A 24,512-nucleotide genomic window follows, 5' to 3' on the forward strand; every position below is an offset into this window, starting at 1 on the left:
GCGCGATCCTGGAGACCCGGGATAGAATCGCACGTCGGGCTCCCGGTGCATGGAGCCTGCTTCTCCCTCTGCCTGTCTCTGCGCCTCTCTCTCTCTCTGTGACTATCATAAATAAATAAAATTAAAAAATAAAAAATAAATAAAATAAAATAAAGTAAAATCACTTCCCTGTATTAGGATCTCATTAAGCCTGACCTTCTGCCTCAGAGACCATCAGGCTTCAGATCTTCTTCTGTCCCCCGCCTATGAGCTCCCCACTGTCTTCACATCTCAGTGCTCAGGCTGTGGGACACAGCCTGTGAAATGGGTAGGAACTCAGGCTGCAGGAGACACTGAGGGGGCTGGAGTCTGGCCCTGACTTCCCACCTAGGGGACCTCAAGCATGGTGTCAACCTCTCTGACTCCATCCCCTCAGTGCTGGAGCTGGGCTGATGAGAGCTCCTAGGAAGCACAGGTGAGGTGGGGTGCTTCCTGGTGTGGGCCTGGCACACCATAGAGCACGAGGCCCCAGATGGTGCCTTTGGTGTCACTGCTGCCCTGTTCACCCACCCCTCTGGGTGGTCTCCTCTCCTACCACCTCTAACACAACCCTAACAGGGAACCACTCAGCCTGGGCTCTCCCCAGAAACACATACTGAGGTGGACCTCAGCACCTGTTCTGCTGGGCCATGGCCTGGTGGCAAGCCCCTCTCTGCTACAGCACAGCCCTCACCCAGCTCTCAATCCTGGGGCCCGCTGACATCCCTCCACTCCATCCCATGCTCACCGTCCTTCACACCACAACAATGATGATGAGCCCCTTGTATGACTCAAGGCGTGGTCTCTGCTGCTGTGCTCCCCACCCACCCTCCGGATCCTTGTCCTGTGCCTGGAGACATCAGTGCCTGGAACCCCTGGGTTCATGAACCTGGTGAGCCACTCACCTCCACTCTTAAAGCTGTGTGACCTTGAGCCAGATGCTTAACCTTCATAGGATTTGGTGAAGTCCATATGATAGAATGTTGTTAGAGCACCAAGTACCTTCTAAACACCATAGACAAATCTCAGTTGTTATACAGATGATACGGTCTCTAATCCCCTCTCATGTAATACTGTTTTCCCCAGATCACAAATCCCTAACGAGGACCATGTAAATGTATGGTAATTAATTGAACTCCCCATAAGTGCTCACTAGATATTTTTTTTATGAAGACAGCCACATCCTAAACTTGTAACATGAACCATATAATTAATTACCTTTTTTTTTCAAGCCTCATGGAATCGAATATGGTATCAGCATTCTTCGATATGCAGAAGAAATGCCGTCTTAAATGCTGATTTGCTAGGCAGTGCGTATGAGGACATCTGGGCCATACTTGATTTTATAGGTATTTCTCCCAAATGCTGTGGTCTAGAGGCAATCTACTTCAACTGCCCTGGTAGGTTTTTGCTGCTGGCTGGGGCACACCTGTGGCCTACTCTGGCACACTCAGAGCTGTGCACACCGAGGCCATGCTCCCGCGTGCCAGACCGCTGCCTGCTGCCCTAGCCAGCTCCCATCAGGAACAACTGGTACCTCTCTCCCCAAGTAAACAGTCAAGGAGAGGAAAGGAGAAAAGCCTTAAATATTTGCTTTCCTTTACAAGACCACCTACAAAATGTTGTTGAGACCCTGCAGGCAAAATAATCTGTCCTGATTCCGGCTCTGGCTGAATGTAAACACCTCGCACGCTCTGTGAGGAGAAGCTGGAGGCTCCCAGATGTTTTCACAAGTTTTCCTCTGGGGAGGGAGGAGGGCAAGACCTCCTCTAGTTTTTATCGTCTCCTGTTCTTTTGTTCTTCCTCCTCCGTGAAGTACTTAATCAAAACAGTTTGGGATAGAGATTGTACGCGTGAAAGAAGTGGCTTTTGTTACAAAACTAGGGTTCCCTTTCATTTTCTTTGAAGGACCCCAGTCCTGAAGTGATGGCCCACATGGGGTGCAACAGGCTGTCAGCAGTGAGAAGACAGGGTCTCAGCTGCCACAACTGCCCTGAAGCCAGGGTGGACGATGAGTAGATGCAGGAGAAAGCTCTAGAGCTGTACATACCAACTCTCACCTCTGCCCCTGCCTAGTGTTCAGTTCACATGGGAGATTCCAAGGATAAAGAGAACCCATTGGAATCTTCTGAAAGTGAATTTGTTCTAACCATCGTCCACAGCATTCCCTCTTGCTCCCTGGTGTGGCCCCGAAGAGCAGGAGAGCTGGGAGCTGGGTGGCCAGAGCTGCTGGGAGCATCACGGCCTCCCACTGGCAGGTGATCTCTAGGCACAGAACCCAAGAGGGCTGGTGGGTAGAGGGCAGCATTAAGCAAGGTCCTCTCTGGCCATTTTCTACCACTCCACACCCACCTCCTTCCTCAGATCCAGAGCCCAGAGCAACCTCATCCTCTAGGGGCTTCCCAAGTTCTGCCCGAAAAGTGGCCTTTGAATGGGGGCATAGCCACATCAGTCTGCTCTGCTCAGGGCCGTCACCTCAGTGCACCACCTTGGGACCTACTAGCTGTGCGTGAGGAGGCTTTGGCACTGTGGTCATTATCATCTTCACCTCCCCGACACCCCTGCGAGATAGGCAGGGTATCAATAAGTGTTTTTATTCTCTGAGCCTCCATTTCTCAATATGTTAAAAATAAAGTGAAAGCATTATGGTAACACTGACCTTTTAAGAATAAATTATGAGAATTAATGGCAATGCAGGGAAAGCTCTTAGCACAGTGCATGGCACATACCAAGTACTCGGTGACTCTTATCAAGAAAAGCCAATCAGGTAATGAACAAATAAACAAAAGTTTTTAAGTGACTTTCGTCTGAATTCATCAGCTTAGCAGCTATTTCCATGGAGGATTTAGGGGTTTGTTCAGTATTATCCCCAAATTTAAACCCCTGGCTTGTTTTAAGATGTCAATAAGAACTTAAACATCTGAAATGTGGTTGGATTTTATGCCCACAGGTGAGTCCCATGTAATTCAGCCCCTGTCCCCCACCTTGTACCAATGCCCAGCTGTTACCAATGGGAGGCTGAGACTCTGGAGCATCCTGCTGGGCCAGCCATTCGCACATGGCAGGACTGGAATGCAGCCTAAATGCTGTTTCTAAGGGACAGAGTCCCATAGCCAGGCTGACCTGAGTGTGCATGTCTGAGCTCAGACTAGGGAGCATGGTGCCATCTCTTTTGGCAAGGAGGATGCCCCTACCAGCAATGCAGGTATTGCATGGACACACACACACTCACACACACTCTCCCACAGTGGATCAGCTGTGCCACATACTAGAAAAGCAACTCCAGAGGAACTCATCTTGAGCCCAAGCTACCATTTTCCCTCACTTGAACTTCTGAACTGCCCTTTCAGCTCACCCCAGCTGCTTTGCATCCATGGTCTTTTTTTTTTTTTTTTTTTTTTTAAGATTTTTTATTTATTTATTCATGAGAGACAGAGAGAGAGAGGCAGAGACATAGGCAGAGGGAGAAGCAGACTCCCTACCCAGAGCCTGATGTGGAACTCAATCCTGGAACCCTGGGATCAGGCCCTGAGCCAAAGGCAGACTCTTGACCACTGAGCCACCCAGGCACCCCTGCATCTATGCTCTTCACTGTAGCCAGGGACCTCCACTACTTCTGGAATAAAGTCCAGACTCCTTATCAAGCCTGTGAGGCCCCACAGCCCTCACGGAATTTGCTCCACAACAATGCTGTCTTTCAGGGCTCACATTGTTCCCACCCCCAGGACTTTTGTATATATGGTTCCTTTCTTCTACAAGTTCCTTTGTCCCCCCCCTACTCCCTACTTTGTTCCCTGACACAGTTAACTTCTCTTAACCTTCCAGATTTCAATTCAGCTTCATTTGAGGTCAGACTTTGACATATGCCTATAGTTCTCCTCACACACTATGTTATAATTCATGAATCTATATTTGACCACATGCTTGATTGTTTGGAATTTGCTCCAACCCCCAACACTCTGCAAGGGGCACAGAGGCACAAGTCATGTGTCACCACCCAGGACCAAGCACAGCATGTAATAGGCTCTCCCTCTGAGGGGTGCTGAGCCCTTTGGGGAAGGCAGTACCATTTACAGAGCATGTTCCTAGCCATGGATCCTCAGCTGAGGACACTCAACATCGCTAGATCTCATCTCCTCATCTGCAATGGGGTGATAACGACAAAGATCATCTCTCCTTCATGGTGGTTGTGAAATAGATGAAAGTTAATAGTTAAAAGTATATAAAACAATGCCTGAAACATAGTAAACTCTTTATAATGGCTGATGTCTGATGATGATGTCTGGATTCCAAATGAGTTAAAGTAAATAGTAAATGTAAATAGGAAAACTATAAGGCTAATAAAAAAACTATACAGTTATATATATTCGTGTCTTTGTTGTCTACTAATGAGGAAAGACTTCAGAAAGAGAACTTTAAAATTATAAATCACAGGGCACCTGTGGGTGGCTCAATTGGTTAAGAGTCTGTCTTGGACTTGGGTCATGATCCCAGAGTCCTGGGATCGAGCCCTAAGTTGGGCTCCCTGCTCAGGGAGTTGAATTTGTGAGGACACAAGTATTCAGCCAACAACAGCACATCAGGCCCTCCACAACTGGATACCATCCTATCCCTCCAAATGCATCCTGTACTGCACCACCCAACACCCTTCATAATGCTTCTCCCTTCCTCGCCTTTGTGTGTGTTGTTCCTTCCAAATCTATCTGCTGGGAGAACCTGTCTTCATGCTTCAGGATTGGGTTCCAGTCCCCTGCCCTCTAGGAAGCTTTCCTGGTGCCCTTCCCAGGCAATATTGATCACCCTTCAAAACACCATTTTGTCTTGTGCACATGTGAGGCTCCAGGCAGGGTAGATGCCTCCCCCGTGGTTCCCACAGCTCCTGTGCTTGGATGCTGTCTGGTTCTCTCTTAGCATGAGCTCTTTAAAGAAGGAAGCTGATCTTACTAAAAATTAAGTGTCAGGCCCTAGCACAGTGTTGGGCACATAGCAGGAGCTCCAAAGATAGCTGCTGGATGGTGGAATGAATGGGCAGTTAATAAATGTAGCCCTAGCACAGTGAGCTGTAACCATCTGGCCATGCTTCTTCTCTCTCCTTCATGAGGAGATGAAGTCCTTAAGAACAGGGAGACTCTTATTCATCTTCACATCTCTGGGACAAGAGTTGGCCCATAGCAAAAGGGAAAGGTGTGCTTCACTCACTCGTTCTGGCTATTCCAGAATCTGGACAACTTATAGCTACTGTTTCTCTGAAATCCTGACAGCCAGGGGCAACTTTGGGGAAGGCTGGGGCAGGGACAGTTGGGGAGCCCAGATTCATTCCTCTGACAGCTAAGTCTCCCAACTTTGGAGGTTCAGACACAGGGAGCAGCCGGTAAAGCCAGTGTTCAGCAGGACTGAGGGGAGCCACAGGAAAGGTGTGTGCATGCCAGGGAGGGGCAGAGGGTATTTGGGTGATAGGGAGAATTAAAGGTTAGTGCAGTGTAGACACAACAAAGAGAGCAGCAGGACCTGTCAGAGAGCATACTTGCTGCCAGGTGAGAATCAGAGCAGATCAAAGCTCTGTCCTCTGACTCAGACCCTCTGACCAGCCCCTCTTGCAGACCCAGCCACGGAGCCCTCTGATTTTGTTTTATGGCCTCAGACATTGACTCTCCTCCTAAAAACAAACAAACAAACAAACAAAAAGAAACTAATTAAAAACAAACAGCTTCCCCCCTCTCCATCAGCTTTCAGGAAAACCACACAATCATCTCAAGGATTTAGAGACTTTTTTCCTCCAAAACCATAGGGAAGTTGTTATTCACTACAGCCATCTTCTTGCAACTGAAATGTGTGGCCTGAATTCTTGTCTGCTGGAGGCTTCAAATGACGAACTGATCGGAGGACTTAACCTGGAGTCCAAGTCCCAATTTCCCCACCCAGAAAGCAGCTGAGCCTTTGGTCTTTGAGGCAGCGCCATCCAACAGAACTTACTGCAGTGAGGAAAATGCCCTACATCTGCACGGTCCAGCCCAGTAACCTAATGTCATATGTGACTTCTGGGGCTAGTGCAATGGAGGACGTAATTTTTAATTAAGTTGATGAATTAATATTAAATTAATATTTATTAATTAACTAGACAGCACAGCTCTTAGATATGACCTAGAGCTGACATTCTGCTTATGTTTGCAAGTCAGCTTTCCCCTGTTTCTCATGGCCATTTCCTTTTCATAGGAGAAACAGATTAGTCACTACAGGGGACCTATGGATGTAGGACCTAGATCAGAAAGGGCAGAGTTGAGTGTCAGAGAGACAGGTCTTCTCTTCAAAAGTAAAAAAACAACCCTGGAAACAATGCAGTGGAGACTAATGTCATGAGCCAGCCCTCTCCCCCTTTCCGTAATCCTGCTGAGACAACACCAGGTTGTAAATCAAAGTTGGCTCTCAGGCAGATCCAGGCAAGAGCAACATTCATTTATTTTCTTCCTGCATAGTCCTTTCTCCTCTCAAACACCCTCCCCCACTGCCCCTTGGGATCTGTTCTGACTCTAGAGACTGTACACAGTATGCTGGGACAGTTGGCCTCACAGGATGAGGAGCTTCAGGATAGCAGTGGCACCGTGAGGGGGTGAGGACACCTGGGAGGCACCCAGAGCTCCAGCAGGCATAGGCCAAGAGCAAGAGAGCAGGGCTATATCCAAGTACACTGGTGCCTGGGGTTCTGTGGCCCCCAGCTCAGACTCCACTGATTTAGTCAGTACCTAATGATTTATTTATTGATTCAGAACCATGGCAAGCAGGAGGTCACACTACCCTGCCTTATTAATCCAGACAGACAACCAAGGTAATATGGGAAAATCCAAATTGCTTGATCGGGCTTTTGTTGTTGCCTTTCCTACTTACTACTGACCATGTATCAGAAAGTCCCGTGGAGAGAGTCCCATTGCTGGGCATTGCATAACCCTTGCTCTCTGGCGCTTCAGCGATCACACGGAGGGACATTTCTGTGAGCATCATAAATGAGGGTTCATTGGGGCCAGCAGCCAGAACACTCCTATTCTTCTCTAGGTCAAAAATTCCTCTGTGTGCACATGTCTTTTCTTTCAGGTTCTTTTAAAGGAGGAAAAGTTCAGCCATAGCATCCATGTATCTTGGGCCAAAGGAGACACGACATGCGAAAGAACTTTGGAAGCCCTTCATGTGCACAGGCTGGAGGGGTTCTGACAGCTGGAGTCTGCTTATCTGGCAGCCCCTCCGGAAGCCTGGTCTCACCCACACAGTACATGGTGGGTCCAACTCATCATATCCCCTCCACTCCCTTACCCTTGGTGTGACACAGGTGCCCTCTGGCCCAGGGGTCACTGAGCTCTTGATATGACTCCTCATGTCACTCACTGCTGACCTAACAAGGGGACCGAGGACGGATTTGGAGGACCTTGTCTAGGGATCTAGCCAGCAGCAATTTACAACTTTGTTACTCCAGGGACGCTGCTCATACATTGATTAGATTAAAAACAATATATAATGCTTCACTTCAAATTAAAGATTCCAATTGGATTCAGCAATTTTCAAAAACAATAATAAAAATTGATAAGCTATCTGACCCTGTCTCAAATGTGTCTGTTTTTCTATAGGAGACACAAGTATAACCCATGCTGATACCTGGCTTCCATTATTCCCTGACTGTTTTTTCCTTATGTCAATCTTTTCTACCCAATCAGGCCTTCTGCTCTGGGACACCAGTACTGTTTCTGGAACGTGAAGCTTTCTTCCCTCATAGATGTGCAATAACAGCAGTGGCATCGCTGTCTGATGAATGCATTATGAAGGAGAAGCTGAGGAACGGGGCTGGCCAAACCAACTGAGAACCAGCCACTGCTCCTTGGGCACAGGGATGATCTGTCAAATGTGCCAGATCATAAAGATCAGCTTCCTAAATTGCCCCTGAGCAAAAAGAAACTGCAGGTCCTCTTGCTTAAAAAGCAGCATAAAAATGCCATTAAGTGCATGAACATGCAAGGCCTTTTTTTTTTTTTTTTTTTTTTTTTTTTTGAGACATGGAGTGAGTGGAACAAAAAGCACAGGTATTGGGGCAGAGGCAGAGGGAGAAGCAGACCCCGCCCTGCTGAACAGGGAGCCCAATACGGGGCTCTATCCCAGGAACCTGAAAGCACGCCCTGTGCTGAAGGGAGACGCTTAACCCACTGAGCCTCCCAGGTGCCCCATACAAAGCCTTTTTTTTTTTTCTTTCATGCTCACTCTGTCAATCTGTCATGGTAGATTTATTTGCCATTTCATGTGTTGCATCTTCAGGCCGGGGCACTCACAGAGTGAGTGTAGACCTTCACAGAGGCAGGGCCATCCTGCAACTCTGAATGCCAGCTTTCCTCTCCACCAACCATTGGGTGGAGGCACCCGGCCCTGGCTGGGAGCAAGAAAGGAGGGCAGACATCTTCACTTCCCACAGGCCTGATACCCCAATCCCCAGCAGATAAGTGACCCCAAGGGCACTTCTATACTCTGACAAGAGCAGGAAAGGCCAGGCATCTGGATAAGGGATACGTGAGCCACTCACCCTATACCTCCCAGCTGCCACCAGTGTAGCCATAGTGCTGCCAGGCTGGGGTGAAGACAAACTGTGCCCACCTCAAGATATAGGGGCTCCACTCCTCCTGGAACCTGCACCCAGGTCCCTGCTCTGGGCCACCCAGGGGGCACTCGGGGTGGATGAGCCAGTGACCGAGGACCCATTCCAAGGAGGCAAGAGATGGCAGAGTCAGAATCCTGTAGAAGCCAAGGCTTTAAGGGCTGGCACGTACTCCATTGTCCCATTGAACTTAGCTTGCAAAGCACAGATTCAAAGATAAAACTATTAAGAATTTCAAGACTGCCACTACAGAGTACAAGACTCCAAGCCTGGGGCTCTTCTGAGCACAGGGCTCCGTTGTCCATCCATGAGGCTGGCCCTCCTGACCACTGAGCTCAGAAATAGAAATCCCCCTCAGGCAAGAGGACAGAAGATCAACAGGCCATCCAGTGGGTAAAGAAGACTCCCAACAGTAACCAAATGCAGCCTGCAGCTGGAATAAGTTGGAATAAGTCACGATCAAAGATTTGTCCTTGGCCACTGGGATCCGGCAGCTTCTAGGAAGATCCATTTCAGAAAGGAGTCTGCGTAGTACTTTCCTATCACTACTGTAGCAAAATACCATAAATTTAGTGGCTTAGAATGACTCTAAAGTATTATCTTACTGTTCTCAAGATTAGAAGTCAAAAAAGGGGTCTCCTTGGACTAAAACCAAGGTGTTCCCTCTGGAGGCTCCTTTTCCAGCTTCTATCAGCTGTTCACATTCCTTGCTTGTGGCCCCTTCCTTCATGCTCAAAGCCAGCAACTGGAGGCCTCATCCTTCCCAATAATATCACTCAGATAACCTTAACATCTCCTTCTCTAACTCTCTCCTCTGTCTCCAGTTACCACATTTAAGGACCTTGTGATTATACTGGGCCTACCAGAATAATCTCCCTATCTGAAGATCAGCTGATTAACAGCCTTAATGCCATCTGCAACCTTAAATCTCCTTTGTGAGGTAACCTACACAGTCATAGGTTCTAAGGACTAGGATGTGGACATCTTTGGGGGACCATTCTTTTGAAATGAAGGCAAAGAAAAAGAAGGCAAAATTGCCCAAAGCAAGGAGCCATGGTTAATGGCATACTGGGCAGAAGCAGGACTCCAGAGGAGCCTGGCATAGAGAGGGAGCCTAGATCACACTCAGACATCCATAGACAAGTCCTGAGAGGTGCTAAAGTCATCCTTGGCCTAGTAGGAGGGACACTGAAAATCTAGCAGGGCTGGTGTTAGGCAGGCCTTCCTAGAGAGAACCTAGAGTGGCAAAAGAGTGAATGAGCAAGCTAAAACACGTCAGCTGAGACACAAAGTACATCCAAAGGAAGTCCAGGAGCTGCTTACTTTAAGGTGGATTGTAGTTTTGTCCCATCTTCACTGCAATGTTTTTATATTGTAAAAATTACACATAAAAACTGGGATTAAGAGTGGTCTAGCGACAGAACTTCAGTCTGTGGTTTATCCTGTGGCATATCAAGAAAAAACTAGTATCAAATGGAAGAGCAGTAGGGGGTTTTTGTTGTTGTTGTTGTTGTTTTTTCTGGGGCTAGAGGGAGAGGAGAGAGAGAGCCAGTCTGGACCAAGGCAGCTATATTAATCAGAGTTCTCCAGAGAAACAGTCCCCTTAGAATATATATACAGAAGGAAATTTATTATAAGGACTTGGCTCACACAGTTATAGAAACTGACAAGTCCCAAGATCTCCAGTTGGCAAGTTAGAGATTCAGAAGAGCCGATGTTTCAGTATGAGCCCAAAGGCAGGAAAAAAAAAACCTCATGTCTCAGCTCAAAGCAGTCAGACTGGAGGAGTTCCCTCTTATTTGCAGAAGAGTCAGCCTTTTTTTTCTATTCAGGCCTGAGAAGGATTGGAGGAGACCCACCCACATTGGGAAGAGCCATCTGTTTTACTCAGTCCACTGATTCAAATTTTAATCTTATCCACAAACACCCTCACAGACACACCCAGAATAATGTTTGACCACATGTTTGGGCACCCTGCAGTCCAGTCAAGCTGGCACATAAAATTAACCATCACAGCAGCCAATGTCTCTGGGCTTCAGTCAATGAGGAACCACAAAGGCATTGTCCTTGCAAATTCCAATAGCAGCCAAATCTCTCAGGAGAAAGGGTATGAACTTAGAGTTAAGTTGCTACCATCGATATGCCACACTCCAAGTGGCTATGTCCCAACAACACATTCTTATTCGCTCTTCCCCAGACACACAAACCTCATACTCTGACAAGAGCATGGAACTCAGCCCTCTTCGGTGCTCCTAGACCTTTGCGCAGCCTCTTCTAACACAGACCTTAAACACTACACAGTAATTGTTGGTTTACTTTTCTCTCTCTTCCTAAATTGTGGGTTCCTTGGGAAGAAGACAGTAGTCTAGCATATAGCAAAATGCTTATAGAATGTTGACTAAATAAATGGAATAGGAGAAGTAGTAAGGTTATATTTTTTTTAAGGTACAAGCATTACTTTCACTCAAATATAAAAATAAGCACAGGTCAAAGATTTTATTTAACTCATTTAGGAGTAAGTAAGATGTTACACTAGTTCTAAGAACAGAAATACAGGCTGTGAAATAAATTTCCAAGTCAAATAGATACAAAAACTGCTTTTTTCCATGACAGTGGAACTAAATTGTCTTCTACCACACAGAATTTATGTCTACAGGCAAGCATTTTTTGCTTTGCTATCATTTACCTACGACTTTCAGAGTTGTAAAATAGCTCAAAGAGCATGAAAGTTGTCAACCCCACAGAATCAGATAACTCAGAAGGTTATACATGAAACACTAGTTTTCCACTGAGGACAAGAGAATATTCTTGGTCACTTCAAATTCTATTACATTTTTTTTTTTCTGACAGTGTCCGTCCTTCACAATCATATTAGTCTCAAAGAAAGATGATTCTTGACTACAAAATGAGGCTTTCATCGGCTTTGGCTTGGTTATTTCCACAGATGCAGCAAGAGTGCTAACTACCCCACAGGCCTCCTTGAGAGTGCTGTGAAGCATCTAGAACTAGCTTTTTACTGGAGTTTTTTGTATAAAGGATCAGCTTGGATATTAAGAACTTCTATTATCTGCTCTTCTAGAGCTAGAAAAACCACACCCAAGAAACTCTCTCTACCAGATTTCTCCTGCAGTCCTATAAATTTAAATTCTTTTCTGGACGTGTCCCAACTATCCTAAACCACCAGGAAGTAACCTAGAACACTAACAAGTCTGGCCTCTGTGAGCCAGCTTGCACGATTATGCAGACATTGTATAAACCTTAGTCCTTAAAAGCGGTTTGTCATACCTGATTTAGTGAGCATTGTTCTCAAACAAGACACTCCAGAAAAACCCTGGTTGTACCATCAATTTGTTTAATTATATCCTGGTAGAAATTAAGACAGTTTCTTACTGAAACTATGCAAATAACTAAAGTAGTAAGGAGACTTAGTAAGTCTGAATTCTGTGAGAACAGTGAAAATCTAATATAATTTTACATGTTATATTTCACTTTACCAAAGTGAAATTTACTAAATTGTTGTATATTACAGAGAACTTTATTTTTTTAGAAGATTTTATTTATTTATTCATGAGAATACACAGAGAGGAGAGAAAGAGGCAGAGACACAGGCAGAGGGAGAAGCAGGCTTCATGCAGGGAGCCGGACATGGGATCCGATCCTGGGTCTCCAGGATCAGGCCCTGGGCTGTAGGCGGCGCTAAACCGCTGAGCCACGAGGGCTGGCTACAGAGAACTTTAGAAGAAAAAAAGCATCCTTTTATATCCAGAAAATAGAACATTGAAACAAATGCACAGTATACCAAATAGTTACAATAAAATTTCTCTCATTAATTCATTCAGTTCTATGAAATTATTGCTGTTCTGCTGGTTCTTGGTTTATTATTTCATGAAGCCATATGTGTCTCAACTAAAATATTCTGGAAATCCTGACTCAGCCTACAGGCATAGCCTAAACATCGTCAAAAGCCTGTACCCAAGAGTCTATTCTTTGAAGTATCAGTAGTTTGAACTACCTGGTACACCTCTTCCATGAGTCACTGAGATGGTCTTTGTTGAAGACATAATCTCTGGTCTGTACTTTTATCACAGAGCCTCAGGCAAGCCTTAAGATACAACAAAAACTATCTGTACATGACAAAGACTTAATGATTCTTGTTAACTTGTTACTTGTAATTTTTAAATATAGAGGGTCTGATGAGAGTTCATAATAATAAGAATCTGACACAAAAATGTGATTGTTTCTCTGCATACAAAATAAAGAAAATAAAGCCATTTCAAAACAAATGTTTGACAAAATGTTTTTAAGAAAAATGATTAAACTTTTTTTCTAAAATTTCAGTGAAGTCTGATTTACAACGAATGAATATAATTTTTATAGAGGAAAAAAATTGAAATATAACATACAATAATCCTGAAACATATGGAGTGTGGTAGAGGTGATAAGGGAAGTCAGATTGTCTTTTCACAAAACAGAAATAACTTCCATGTCAAGCTACAAGAATCGTTTACTTTGCTACAGTTATCTGCAATTAAAAGTACAAACTATATAAAATCAGAAAACTCACAAAGCTGTGCCCCACATAACATTTGGTTTCTCACTGAAGATAAACAGCAATTTTTCTATTCCTCTGGAAAGTCTTTAAGATAGGGAACTAGAGAAGGAAGTACCAGGAATCCTTCTCCCCACCTACACAAAAATTACACTCACAAAATCTGACATAACTCTTTTAGAACTCTGGAAATGTATTAGTCAGTTTGGGTTGCCATAACAGAATACCACAGATTTGGCAGCTTAAATAACAGAACAGTATTTTCTCACAGTTATAGAGACTAGGAGTCCAAGATCCAGGTGCCAAACCATCATGTTTGATTTCTGTTAAGACTTCTCTTCTCAGTAGGTAACTGTCTTCTTAATGTGTTATCACATGGCCTTCCCTGTGCATGCAGAGAGGGGTGGTGGGAAAAGAGGGAGAGAGAAAAAGAGAGAGAATGCTCTGTTATCTCTTTCTCTTCCTAGAAAGACACCAGTCCCTCTGGATTAGAACCACACCCTTTTGACCTCATTTAACTTTAATTACTTCTCTAAAGATCCTATCTCCAAAGACAATCACAGAGAGTGTTAGGACTTCAATATATGAATTTTGGGAGAACCTAATTCAGTCCATATCAAAAGACTACTGAAGGTTTGCAACTGCCAGGGGAAGGCTTGGATAGTAAATTGTAAATTAATTTCAGTCAATTTCAGCTCTTGGGCCAGTAGCAGCTACTCATCCCTCAACCTCCAGCCTCATGGCAAGTATCTCTCTCCACATTCCAGGAGCAGCTTACACACAACTTATGAGAGCCATATTGGACACCAAGGACCTTGTTCTCCAAGTAACAGGAATCTGTGGTCTGATCACTGATTGCTACTTCTGACTGTGGAGGTTCACACATACAGGTGGGCAGCCATTGTTGGAAGCCACTCCCTCTCCTGCTGAAATGACTTCATAAAGATTTAAAATGTTAGAATCCCTTTTCCCTTCATTTTTCACTTTTTACCCCTTTAGAGAACCAGACATTTAAGGACCAGGATATTCAAACAACAGCATATAACAAGGAAAAATATAAACTCAGTAAAGACCTGAGAAGACCTTAAGTTTACACCTAAAGCTTACATCCCTGGCAGAGAGACACCTGTCAACAACAACAAGCAAACCCTGGGAAAGCGGGAAAATTGAATCTCCAGAATTACCACGTTATAAGATGCAAGTGTCCAGTTTTCAACAACAAGAACAACAAAATCACAAGGCACACCATAAAAAGAGCAGTATAATCCATTCAAGGGGAAAAAATAAATGAACAGAAACTATCCCTGAGAAATATCAAATGGTGGATTTACTAGACAAACTAAAACGATCTTCAAAATACTTGAAGAGTTAATAAAAGACATGGACAAAGTCAAGAAAACAACATGTGAAGAAAATGAAATATCAATAGATAGAAAACATAAAAAAGAAACCAAAAAGAAATCCTGGAACTAATATTACAATAGCTGAAATTAAAAATTTACTAGAGTGATTCAGAGCAGATTTGACAGAAGAAAACCAATGAACTTGAAGATAGGACAATTGAAGTTATTGAATCTGAGGAAGAAAAAAAAATGAAGAAAGTGAACACAGCCAAGGGACCTATGCAACACCATCAAGCTCATGAACATATGCACTGTGGTAGTCCCAGAAAGCAAAGAGAGGAAAGAGGGACAGAGGGTTTATCTGAACAATAAACAACAACAACAAAAAATTATGAAAAACGTGAATACAAACATCCAAGAAGCAGAATGAACTCCAAGTAAAATAAACTCAAAGAGACCCACAGGAAGGTGCATTATGATCAGACTTTCAAGAGCAAAAGACAAAGAGAGGATCTTGAAAGCAGCAATAAAGAAGTGACTCATCACATACAAAGGATCCCTAGTAATATTATCAGCAGATTTCTCATCAGAAATCTTGGAGGCCAGGAGACAGTGAGTTGATAAATTCAAAGTGTTGAAGTAAATAAAAGCTGTCAACCAAAAATTCTGTTTCCAGCAAAACTGCCCTCCAAAAAACTAAGAGGAGTTAAGATATTCCCAAAATAAATTAAAGCTGAGAGAATTCATGACCCCTAGATCTGTCCTTAAAAAAAAAAAAAAAAGGATAAAAGGAGTTCTTCAAGCTGAAGGGCACTAGATATATTCAAAGCTATATAAAGAAATGAACATCTCTGGTAAAAGTAGATACACATTTTATAATTATGAAAGCTACTATTACTCTAACTTTGGTCTGTAACTCTACTTTTTGCTTTCTACAGACTTAAGAGACTAGTCATACAAAAACAACAGTCTGTGGACAAAAATGCATATAGAGGCAATTTTGTGACATCAACTGAAATAGACAGGATCAAAAGGAGCAGAGGTTTTTTTGTGTGTTATTGAGTTAAGCTGGTTTAAATCCAAATTAGAGTCTTATAACTTTAAGATGCTAAATGCAATCACCAAGGTAATCACACACACACACACACACACACACACACACACACACAGCTATAGATATACACAAAAGAAAATGAGAAGGGAACTAAAAAATGCTTTACTACAAAAAAAGTTAATAAACACAAAAAAAGATAGTAATGCAAGAAATGAGGGACAAACAAGTTATGAGGCATATAGAAAATAAATAGCAGGGCAACTGGGTTGTTCAGTGGTTGAGCATCTGCCTTTGGCTCAGGACATGATCTCAGGGTCCTGGGATGGAGTCCCGTATCCAGCTCCCCACAGGGAGTCTGCTTCTCCCTCTGCTTATGTATCTGCCTCTCTCTGTGTGCATCTATCATGAATAAATAAAATCTTTTTTAAAAAAAGAAAACAAATAGCAAAATGACAGAAGTAAGTTTCTCCTTGTCAGTAATTACTTTAAATATAAGTGGATTAAACTCTCCAATCAAAAGATGAGATTGGTTGGGTTTTTAGAAAGGATTTAAAAAACATGATCCCACTATATGTTGTCTACAAGAGACTCGCTAGATTCAAATATGCAAATAGATTGAAAGTGAAAGCATGGAAAAAGATATTCCATGCAAATAGAAAATAAAAGAGATCAGAGGTGGGCTATACTAACATCAGATAAAATAAACTATAGGTCAAATAAGTTTATGAGAGACAAAGAAAGATATTATATATATATATATAAAATTTTATTTATTTATTCATAAGAGACTCACACAGAGAGAGGCAGAGACAGAGGCAGAGGGAGAAGCAGGCTCCATGCAGGGAGCTGGATGTGGGACTCAATCCCAGGCCATGGGATCATGCCCTGAGCCAAAGGCAGATGCTCAACCACTGAGCCACCCAGGCATCTCAAGGACTTTATATATTAAGAAGAGATTCAACACAGCAAGAAGATATAACAATTATAAACATTCATGTATTTAATAATAGACCATCAAAATATATGAAGCAAAAGCAAAAATTGATAGAACTGAAAGGAGAAATAGATAGCTCTAGAATAATATCCTACTCTCAATACTAGTTGGAACAACCAAGACAGAAGATAAGTAAAGAAATGGAATAAAAGGGAGGGCTTATACAACACAATAAGCCAACTAGATCTAATAGATGTGTACAGAACACTCTACCCACCAACAGAATACACATTCTTCTCAAGTCCACATGGGACATTCTGTAGGATTTACCATATGTTAGGCTACAAATTAATTCCCAATAGATTTTAAAATATAAATATCATGCAAAGAATATTCTAGACCACAGTGGGATGAAGTTAGAAATTAATAACAGAGAGAAAACTGGAAAATTACCAAATGTATATAAATATTAAACAACATACTCTTAAACAATGGGTCAAAGAAGAAATATAAATGGCTAATAAGCACATGAAAAGATGCTCAACATCACTAATCATTAGGGAGATACAAATCAAAACCACTGTAGTGATTGATCTATAAAAATTCAGCTTTAAAAAGAGAGGAGAGGGGATTCCCTGGGTGGCTCAGTGGTTTAGTGCCTGCCTTTGGCCCAGGGTGTGATCCTGGAGTCCCGGGATCAAGTCCCGTGTTGGGCTCCCTGCATGGAGCCTGCTTCTGTCTCTGCCTCTCTCTCTCTCTCTCTCATGAATAAATAAATAAAATCTTTAAAAAAAAAAAGAGAGAGAGAGAGGAGATTTGGGGCACCTGGGTGGCCCAGTGGGTTAAGTGACAGACTCTTGATTTCGGCTCAGGTCATGAACTCAGGGTCATGTGAAATCTAGCCCTGCATCCAGCTCCATGCTTAATGGGGAGTCTGCTTGAGATTCTTTCCCTCTGCCTCTGTTCCTCACCTCCAAGCTCTCTCTCTACTTCTTTTTCTCTCTCAAATAAATAAATATCTTTTTTTTAAAAAGGAAATTCTGACACATGTTATAACAGGGATATTAAAGACATTATGCTAAGGGAAATAAGCCAGCCACAAAAGAACAAATACTGTATGATTCCACTTACATTAGGTACCTAGCATAGGCAAATCTAAAGATACAGAAAGTAGAATGGAGGTTGCCAGAATCTCAGGGCAGGGGGAATGGGAAATTCTTGTTTAATGAGTATAGAGTTTCAGTTTGGGAAGATCAAAAAGTTCTAGAGATAGATGGCAGTGAGGGATGCACAAACAATGTGAATGTCCTTTTTTTTTTTTTTTTTTTTTAAGATTATTTCTTGGGCAGCCCAGGTGGCTCAGTGGTTTAGCGCTGCCTTCAGCCCAGGGCCTGATCCTGGAGACCCCGGATCGAGTCCCACATTGGGCTCCCTGCATGGAGCCTGCTTCTCCCTTTGCCTGTCTCTGCCTCTCTCTTTCTGTGTCTCAAAAAAAAAAAAAAAAAAAAAAAGATGATTCCCTTATTCATGAGAGACACAGAGAGAGAGGCAGAGACATAGGCAGAGGGAGAAGAAGGCTCCCTGTGGGGACCCCAATGCGGAACTCAATCCCAGGACCCCAGGATCACTATCCAAGTCGAAGGCAGCCGCTCAACCACTGAGCCACTCAGGTGTCCCGATGTGAACATACTTAATGCCATTGAACTGTACACTTAAAAATGCTGAAAGTGGTAAATTTTATATATATTTTACCACAATATTTTACCACAATATATTTATATATATTTTATCACAATCATTTTTTAAGGTCTTCCAATATTTTTCCTGACACTTGCTTGTACTTATTGAGTGCTTTCTATGTGTCATCCTGAAACTCTTCCAAACATTTTACTTGTCCTACTTTAATTTCCATAATAATCTCATGAAGCTAGTACTATCATTATGTCTATGTTTCGAAATAAGAAAATCAAGACACAGAAAAGTTAAGTACTTTATCCAAGCCCACAGAGTTTGTGAGTGGTGGATCTGACGTTTGAATCTTAGCTGTATGTCCAGATTCATCATCCTTAGCAACTGAGCTATATTATTTCCAAAATGAGTAAGCAATTAGTATTTTATAAGCTGTTGTTGATTTGATTGTCACCATGTGAACTTAGATCAGTTGTTTTGCAGCTCTATCTTTCCTGGGTTATAAAACTGAAATTCAGAAATTGCTCACATGGTTGTGACCTTTCTTTGCATAGCTACAGTAGAAGGTAGTGCAACGAAATAATCTCCCAAATTAATCCCAGACTCACCCACTCAGAAGGTCTTCTGACATTGTCTCATATGACATTAAAAGTCCAAATGCCAAATATAGTACTTACTTGCTGTGTGCTCTTGGGCAAGTAACATGACTTCTCTGAGCTTCTGCTTTCTTATCTAAAAAAAAGGAAGTCACAACATCTTCTTGCAGGACTGTTGTGAGGATGATTCAAATATCCTCAGGCCTCACTGGCCTGTGGAGATAAACAATGTCACATCAATGTTAATATGCAGATTTTACTGGCTCAAGGCCCCCACCAGTTCATCAGGCAACTCAGGCTCTGAATCCACTTCACACTCAGCGGAAGACTAAATATCTCAATATGAGATACATTCATACAAAGAGAATCTGCAAAACTATATATATGCTAAATAGATTACAGCTATTATTTTTATTGCTTTAAATAGCATATCAGGCCAAGGTGCAATCATGTCTATATTAACAATTTTAGAGATTTAGGTCTTATTTTCTGACTATCCCCACCCACTTCAATGAGAAAACCTATGGGAGCAATCTTTGTATGGCAGTATGCGTATTTCTAGAGGAAATGGAAGGCTTTCCAGGAACTGCATGGATGTGTAATCATCTTAAGATAATCTATTTTCAGATCCTCAATTTCCATAACTACTCTTCCCTAAAATTGATCTGCCTGAGAATGTGCCTGTAGAGGATATGGGGTTCTCCTTTCTCACCACCCCACACAAGGCTGACTTTCTAGCATCTTGTGGTGCATTGTTTCTAAGGGACACAAACTTCCCAGTGATCTTGAGACCATTTAAGGGAATGTCTGTAACAGTTGAGTGGCTAACACTTTTGCGAGGGTTGGGGGAGGGTTGTAGTATGTGATTCTTTTTTTCTCTATGCAACTGAAGAAAGGATCTTATCCTATATGCCCATAGATCATTAAAAACTATTTTCATTGTGTTAAATTGCTATTTAATCATTGGCATGTAACTCAGAAGGAATTCAAAGAATTGAGGAAAATTTGCAACTTACTTCATTCCCATCCATTCATTTGACCAATGTTTTTTATTCTTTACCTATATAAAGAGGAAAAATAAGAGAGAATGTATGCTGAACTAACATAGGGATCATCCATCTGTACTGATAATTTTTTAAAAGATCTAGTCTTTCATTAAGAAAAATATTTTAATGTTAAGTGAAATAAATTCATTAGAGAAAGATAAATACCATATGATCTCACCCATATGTGGAATTTAAGAAACAAATGAATAAAGAAAAGAAGAAACAAATTTAAAAAAAAAAAAAAAATATTTTAAATCAAATTTTAGTTTCATCTTTTATTTAAATGTGTGCTATATTAAATGTCAAAATGTATGCTATATTATTATTTTGATCAATTATCATGAGAATGCAATCCAGAAAAGAAAAAAACTTTAAATAAATAGTGATTTATGGTCACTAGGATGTTAAAATTTTTAGATTTCAAATTACATCTATTTGGAGAGACCTAAAATGGGATGATCAACAAAAGACAAACTTTTATGACTAGATCAGATTTTTAGGATTTTGGATTAGATTAGGATTGGTGGAAATGACATGGAAATAGCTATTCAAAGAGAAAAGGGAACAATGTAAAATTTCCAACCATTAAAGTACATTTGGTCATGTATTCATGGAAGTGGTTATTAGTAATCATCAAATTACTATAATTCCACTGGAGTCTATTAAAAGAAGAATATAGCAGTTTTATTTTTAAATATCAGTATGTACAATATGCTAAAAATTCTTCTCTGTGATTTTTTAAACATATATGAAACATTTTAGATGGCAACTGAAAAATATATGAGCCATGTAATTTTATGGGAAAATGTATTAGAAAGTATGAGCACAAAATTTGAAGACCCTTGATAGAGAGCCATTCTTGACCCAGCAAATGACCTGGCAGGGTTGACCTGACCCCACCAGGTGGGAGCTAGCTTTGAGTCTATCTCTATCATAAAAGATAAACTGAAGCATGTTAAAATGCTTACTTTAATTTTAAAATGGACTCAAACCAGAAGTGGTTAGGCGCCTCCACCAATAGGAGTTAGGGGAAAGACAAAGAGAAGTTTCTGAAGCAAGGAATGGAAGTTTTTTGATTGGCTCTGGCTTAAAGCCTTGGTAGCTGTTTGTGATTGGTTGTCTTTAGCTTACAATTTTGAAACCTTGAGACATCTACAGGCTTAAGTTTTAGTTTGAGTGCATAGGCTGTAAGCCATCAGGCCATCAGAAACACCTCAATCTAGTGGCCTCCCTATTTAACCAATTGAACACTACTCATGGCCCCCAGCCACGGACATGCTTCAGGCAGCCTAGGTAAGCATTCTGGTAGAGCTTAAAGTCCCTATGTGGGTGTTTGGTGTGTGTGTCTGTGTGTTGGGTGTCTGCGTTGGGAGGTATGTGTGAGTATGAGTGTGTGTGGTGGAATGTGTTTTGGTCTGTGCGCCTGCAGGGGACGGCTGTGTGTGAATGTGTGTTGATCTGTATGTCTGTGTGTTGGAGTATGTGTTAGTGAGGGTATATTGAAAAGTATGTATGAGTGTGTGTAGGCAAATGTATATTGGTGTGTATGCCTGTTAGGAGTGGGGAGGCTGTGTGTGTAAGTGTGTGTGGAGAGGTTTTGGTGAAAGTATTGGTCTGTGTGCCGGTGTGCAGGGTAGGGGGGCAGGGATTGTGTGCACAAGGCTGCCACCCCCGCTCCTGTCCGTGAGGAGCTTCGTCTGTCACACATGTGGATAAGGCCCACGTTCATGCCACGTTCAGTTGAGTCTCTAGTGTCATCTCAGACCTGGTTGTCAGACCCAGAGGATGGCAAGGGCAGAATGATATAAAAATACAGCTTTAGGATTTGTTTCATTATCAGTTTAACAGTTTCGAGGAGCATTGTGACTTTCCCTATGATGAAGACAGAAGAAAAACATAAAAACACCAAAATGAGGAAAGGGTTATAAAATATGGAGCTGTCTTTAATCCGCTTTGGTTTAATACCACCTCTTGAAAACACATGATTATCATGTAAACTGTTTTAAATATCATCCAGCACTGGCGCCCATGTTGCCCTTACCCAGCTGAGGTCCTGGTATGAAAATTCTATCTTTAAATTAGCCACCAGATTAATTGAGTCAAGAGCAGCATTCCTTGTATAAGAGGATGAAAAGAACCCCCGAAAGGACTTAAAAGCCTAACACAAAATCTTTTAAATTAGCAGGGGGCTGTCACAATTGTGTATTTGATGTCATGGCAAATTTTATTCTTCACATCCAAATCCTGCCACCCGGGTGGAGAGGAGCCGTCTCTTACTGCAGAAGGCTGGAAAGAAGCAGAGACAGCCAGCCGGGTGTCATCTCGCATTGCGACTGTAACTCCCCCACATGCTGCACATGAGGCCACACTAAGAAAATCTTCTATGCTCACATTCCAAAACAGATCAATTCACATTTTCAACATCACAGAAGAGTTCTTTGCCTTACAAAGGGATTCCCAGGGGAGTTCACTTAAGTAGACAGTTCCTCCACACCACTCAAACAATCCCTATTTACAAAACATCTATAAATGGTAAAATCTCAGGAACTCAGTTTTGCAAGCTAAATGACACAGTGCTACTCAGTGTGCACCAACGAGTTCCTAGTAGAGGGTGTTTCTTTAAGAGACAATGGTGGCTGGACAAGATGAAATAGAGAGTGTTGAGATGATTGCAAAGAAGGACAATAGGGAAATCGCAGCTGGGGGTTTTGCCCAGAGGGATGGGGGCTACAGGTAGGGCAGGTGTTTAAAGGAAGTGAGAGCTGTTGTCTGAATCCGGTCTCAGTAGGTTCACATCTGCTCCCTCTTCCTCGTTCTTGCCATCCAGGTGAACAGGGCCACCTTGGGTCTGGTAGAAAGAGCCAACTGTCCAGGCTTTCCCAGATAGAACCACAGCCTGAGCCAGCTAATAGAAAAGCCAGAAAGAGATGCTTTTCCCAAGAACACACAGTTTTATTAAAATAAGTGTATCTATAACAGCAATAACTAAGAGCTTTCAGGTATTTTACAGTGAATGTATACTTCAAGAGTCTAAAAGTAACAGGAGAAAATGGAAATACTCACAAGGAAGGTGTTCCTCTTCTAAAAAACATAATTGAGCCCCTGCAGGCGGTGACCTGGTCATTTCTTTTTTCTTTTTCTTTTTTTTTTTTTTTTTTTTAAGATTTTATTTATTCACGAGAGGCAGAGAGAGAGAGAGGCAGAGACACAGGCAGAGGGAGAAGCAGGCTCCATGCAGGGAGCCCGATGTGGGACTCCATTCAGGGTCTCCAGGATCAGGCCCTGGGCTGAAGGCAGAGCTAAACCACTGAGCCACCCGGGCTGCCCCTACCTGGTCATTTCAAAGCTTTGGCCGCCCTGTCTTTGTATAGCTGAGAGAAAAGCCTTTAGGAATTGCAGGACTCCGTAAAAGGCTGGCTTCTCATTCCTAGGAGACCCCGGGAGGCAACACTTGAAAGGCAATGAGAAGGAGGGAGATGAGCAATGCTGCAGTCCCAGCTCCTATGTTGCAAATTCCGGGGCAATTAGAATAAATATTCTTGTCTCCCACATAGGCATTATCTCAACATGGGCTGAAGCCTGTCTTTCCAGCTTTGTAGAAGGGCAGCCTCACGCCAGGGGAAGCCTGCAGGTGCTGGAAGGGCCAGGCTGTGCCCCGGCTGGAGGAGCAGCGAGAGGACCAGCGCGAGGAGCAGCGCGGGCACACCGTAACCCACTGTGTGGCTCCCATTTATCAGACAGGGAAATTGTTCTGGGTGTGAAGTGGTTCGCGCTGGTGCTCGCGCTGGTCCTTGCACAAATGAAATAAGGATCTTTTGGTGTTTAGTAGAGCACTTGGTGATAATAAACTCAGCCAGGGATCCCTGGGTGGCGCAGCGGTTTGGCGCCTGCCTTTGGCCCAGGGCCCGATCCTGGAGACCGGGGATCGAATCCCACGTCGGGCTCCCTGCATGGAGCCTGCTTCTCCCTCTGCCTGTGTCTCTGCCTCTCTCTCTCTCTCTCTCTCTCTCTCTCTGTGACTATCATGAATAAATAAATAAAATCTTAAAAAAAAAAAAACTCAGCCAGCGCCCCCGCTATGAATGGATAGTGTAGTGTTATTAATAGGAACACACCCTTGCTAGCCTTCACTTGTTTTCTGTTATTCTTTAATAGGTGCTGGGGTTTCAGTTCTGCTTTTCGCTTGCTTTATGAATCGTCTTTCTGCCGCCTCTAATTGTCTTTTGTACCTGTACATTTTCAAAAAGAAAGACAAGGGCTCCAGGCAAGCTCCTCTCTTCTGGAGGCCCTGCATGGGAGGGGGGTGGGGGGCGCCGGGTGCCTTCCTCACCTCTGGGCCTCCAGCCCCTGAGACTGACCTTCCTGCTGCGAGTTCACAAAGAAAGGGTGTTTTGCTCATCTTTACATTTTCCCATCAGATTTGCACACCTCCTTCAGAGAGATAAGACCCTTTTGTGATCACTTGAAAACACATTTGGACAAAATAGTCCTACCAACAGAAAACAAACCAAAAACAGCATTCTGAAGATAGAAACTGGAAAGCTTCTTAACCACTCTAAGAAGCTCAAATGGTATTCATGGGCAATAGGGAGCACTAGGGGTGTTGATCAGGGTAGGGGTCACACAGAAAGAGGGATGGAAGGCTAGGAAGACTGGG

General features: G+C 42.9%; 1 long non-coding RNA gene across 1 annotated transcript; it reads left to right on the forward strand.

Moving 5' to 3' along the window:
• Window positions 1-13,412: 13,412 nt before the first annotated feature.
• Window positions 13,413-15,266, forward strand: LOC118354591 (uncharacterized). The gene is made up of 3 exons (XR_004815402.2): window positions 13,413-13,541; window positions 13,961-14,083; window positions 14,193-15,266. It is a non-coding gene; the product is annotated as an uncharacterized LOC118354591 (long non-coding RNA).
• Window positions 15,267-24,512: the final 9,246 nt, after the last annotated feature.

The sequence above is a fragment of the Canis lupus genome, chromosome 4 (genome assembly GCF_003254725.2).
Source record: "Canis lupus dingo isolate Sandy chromosome 4, ASM325472v2, whole genome shotgun sequence".
Taxonomy (NCBI): Eukaryota; Metazoa; Chordata; class Mammalia; order Carnivora; family Canidae; genus Canis; species Canis lupus.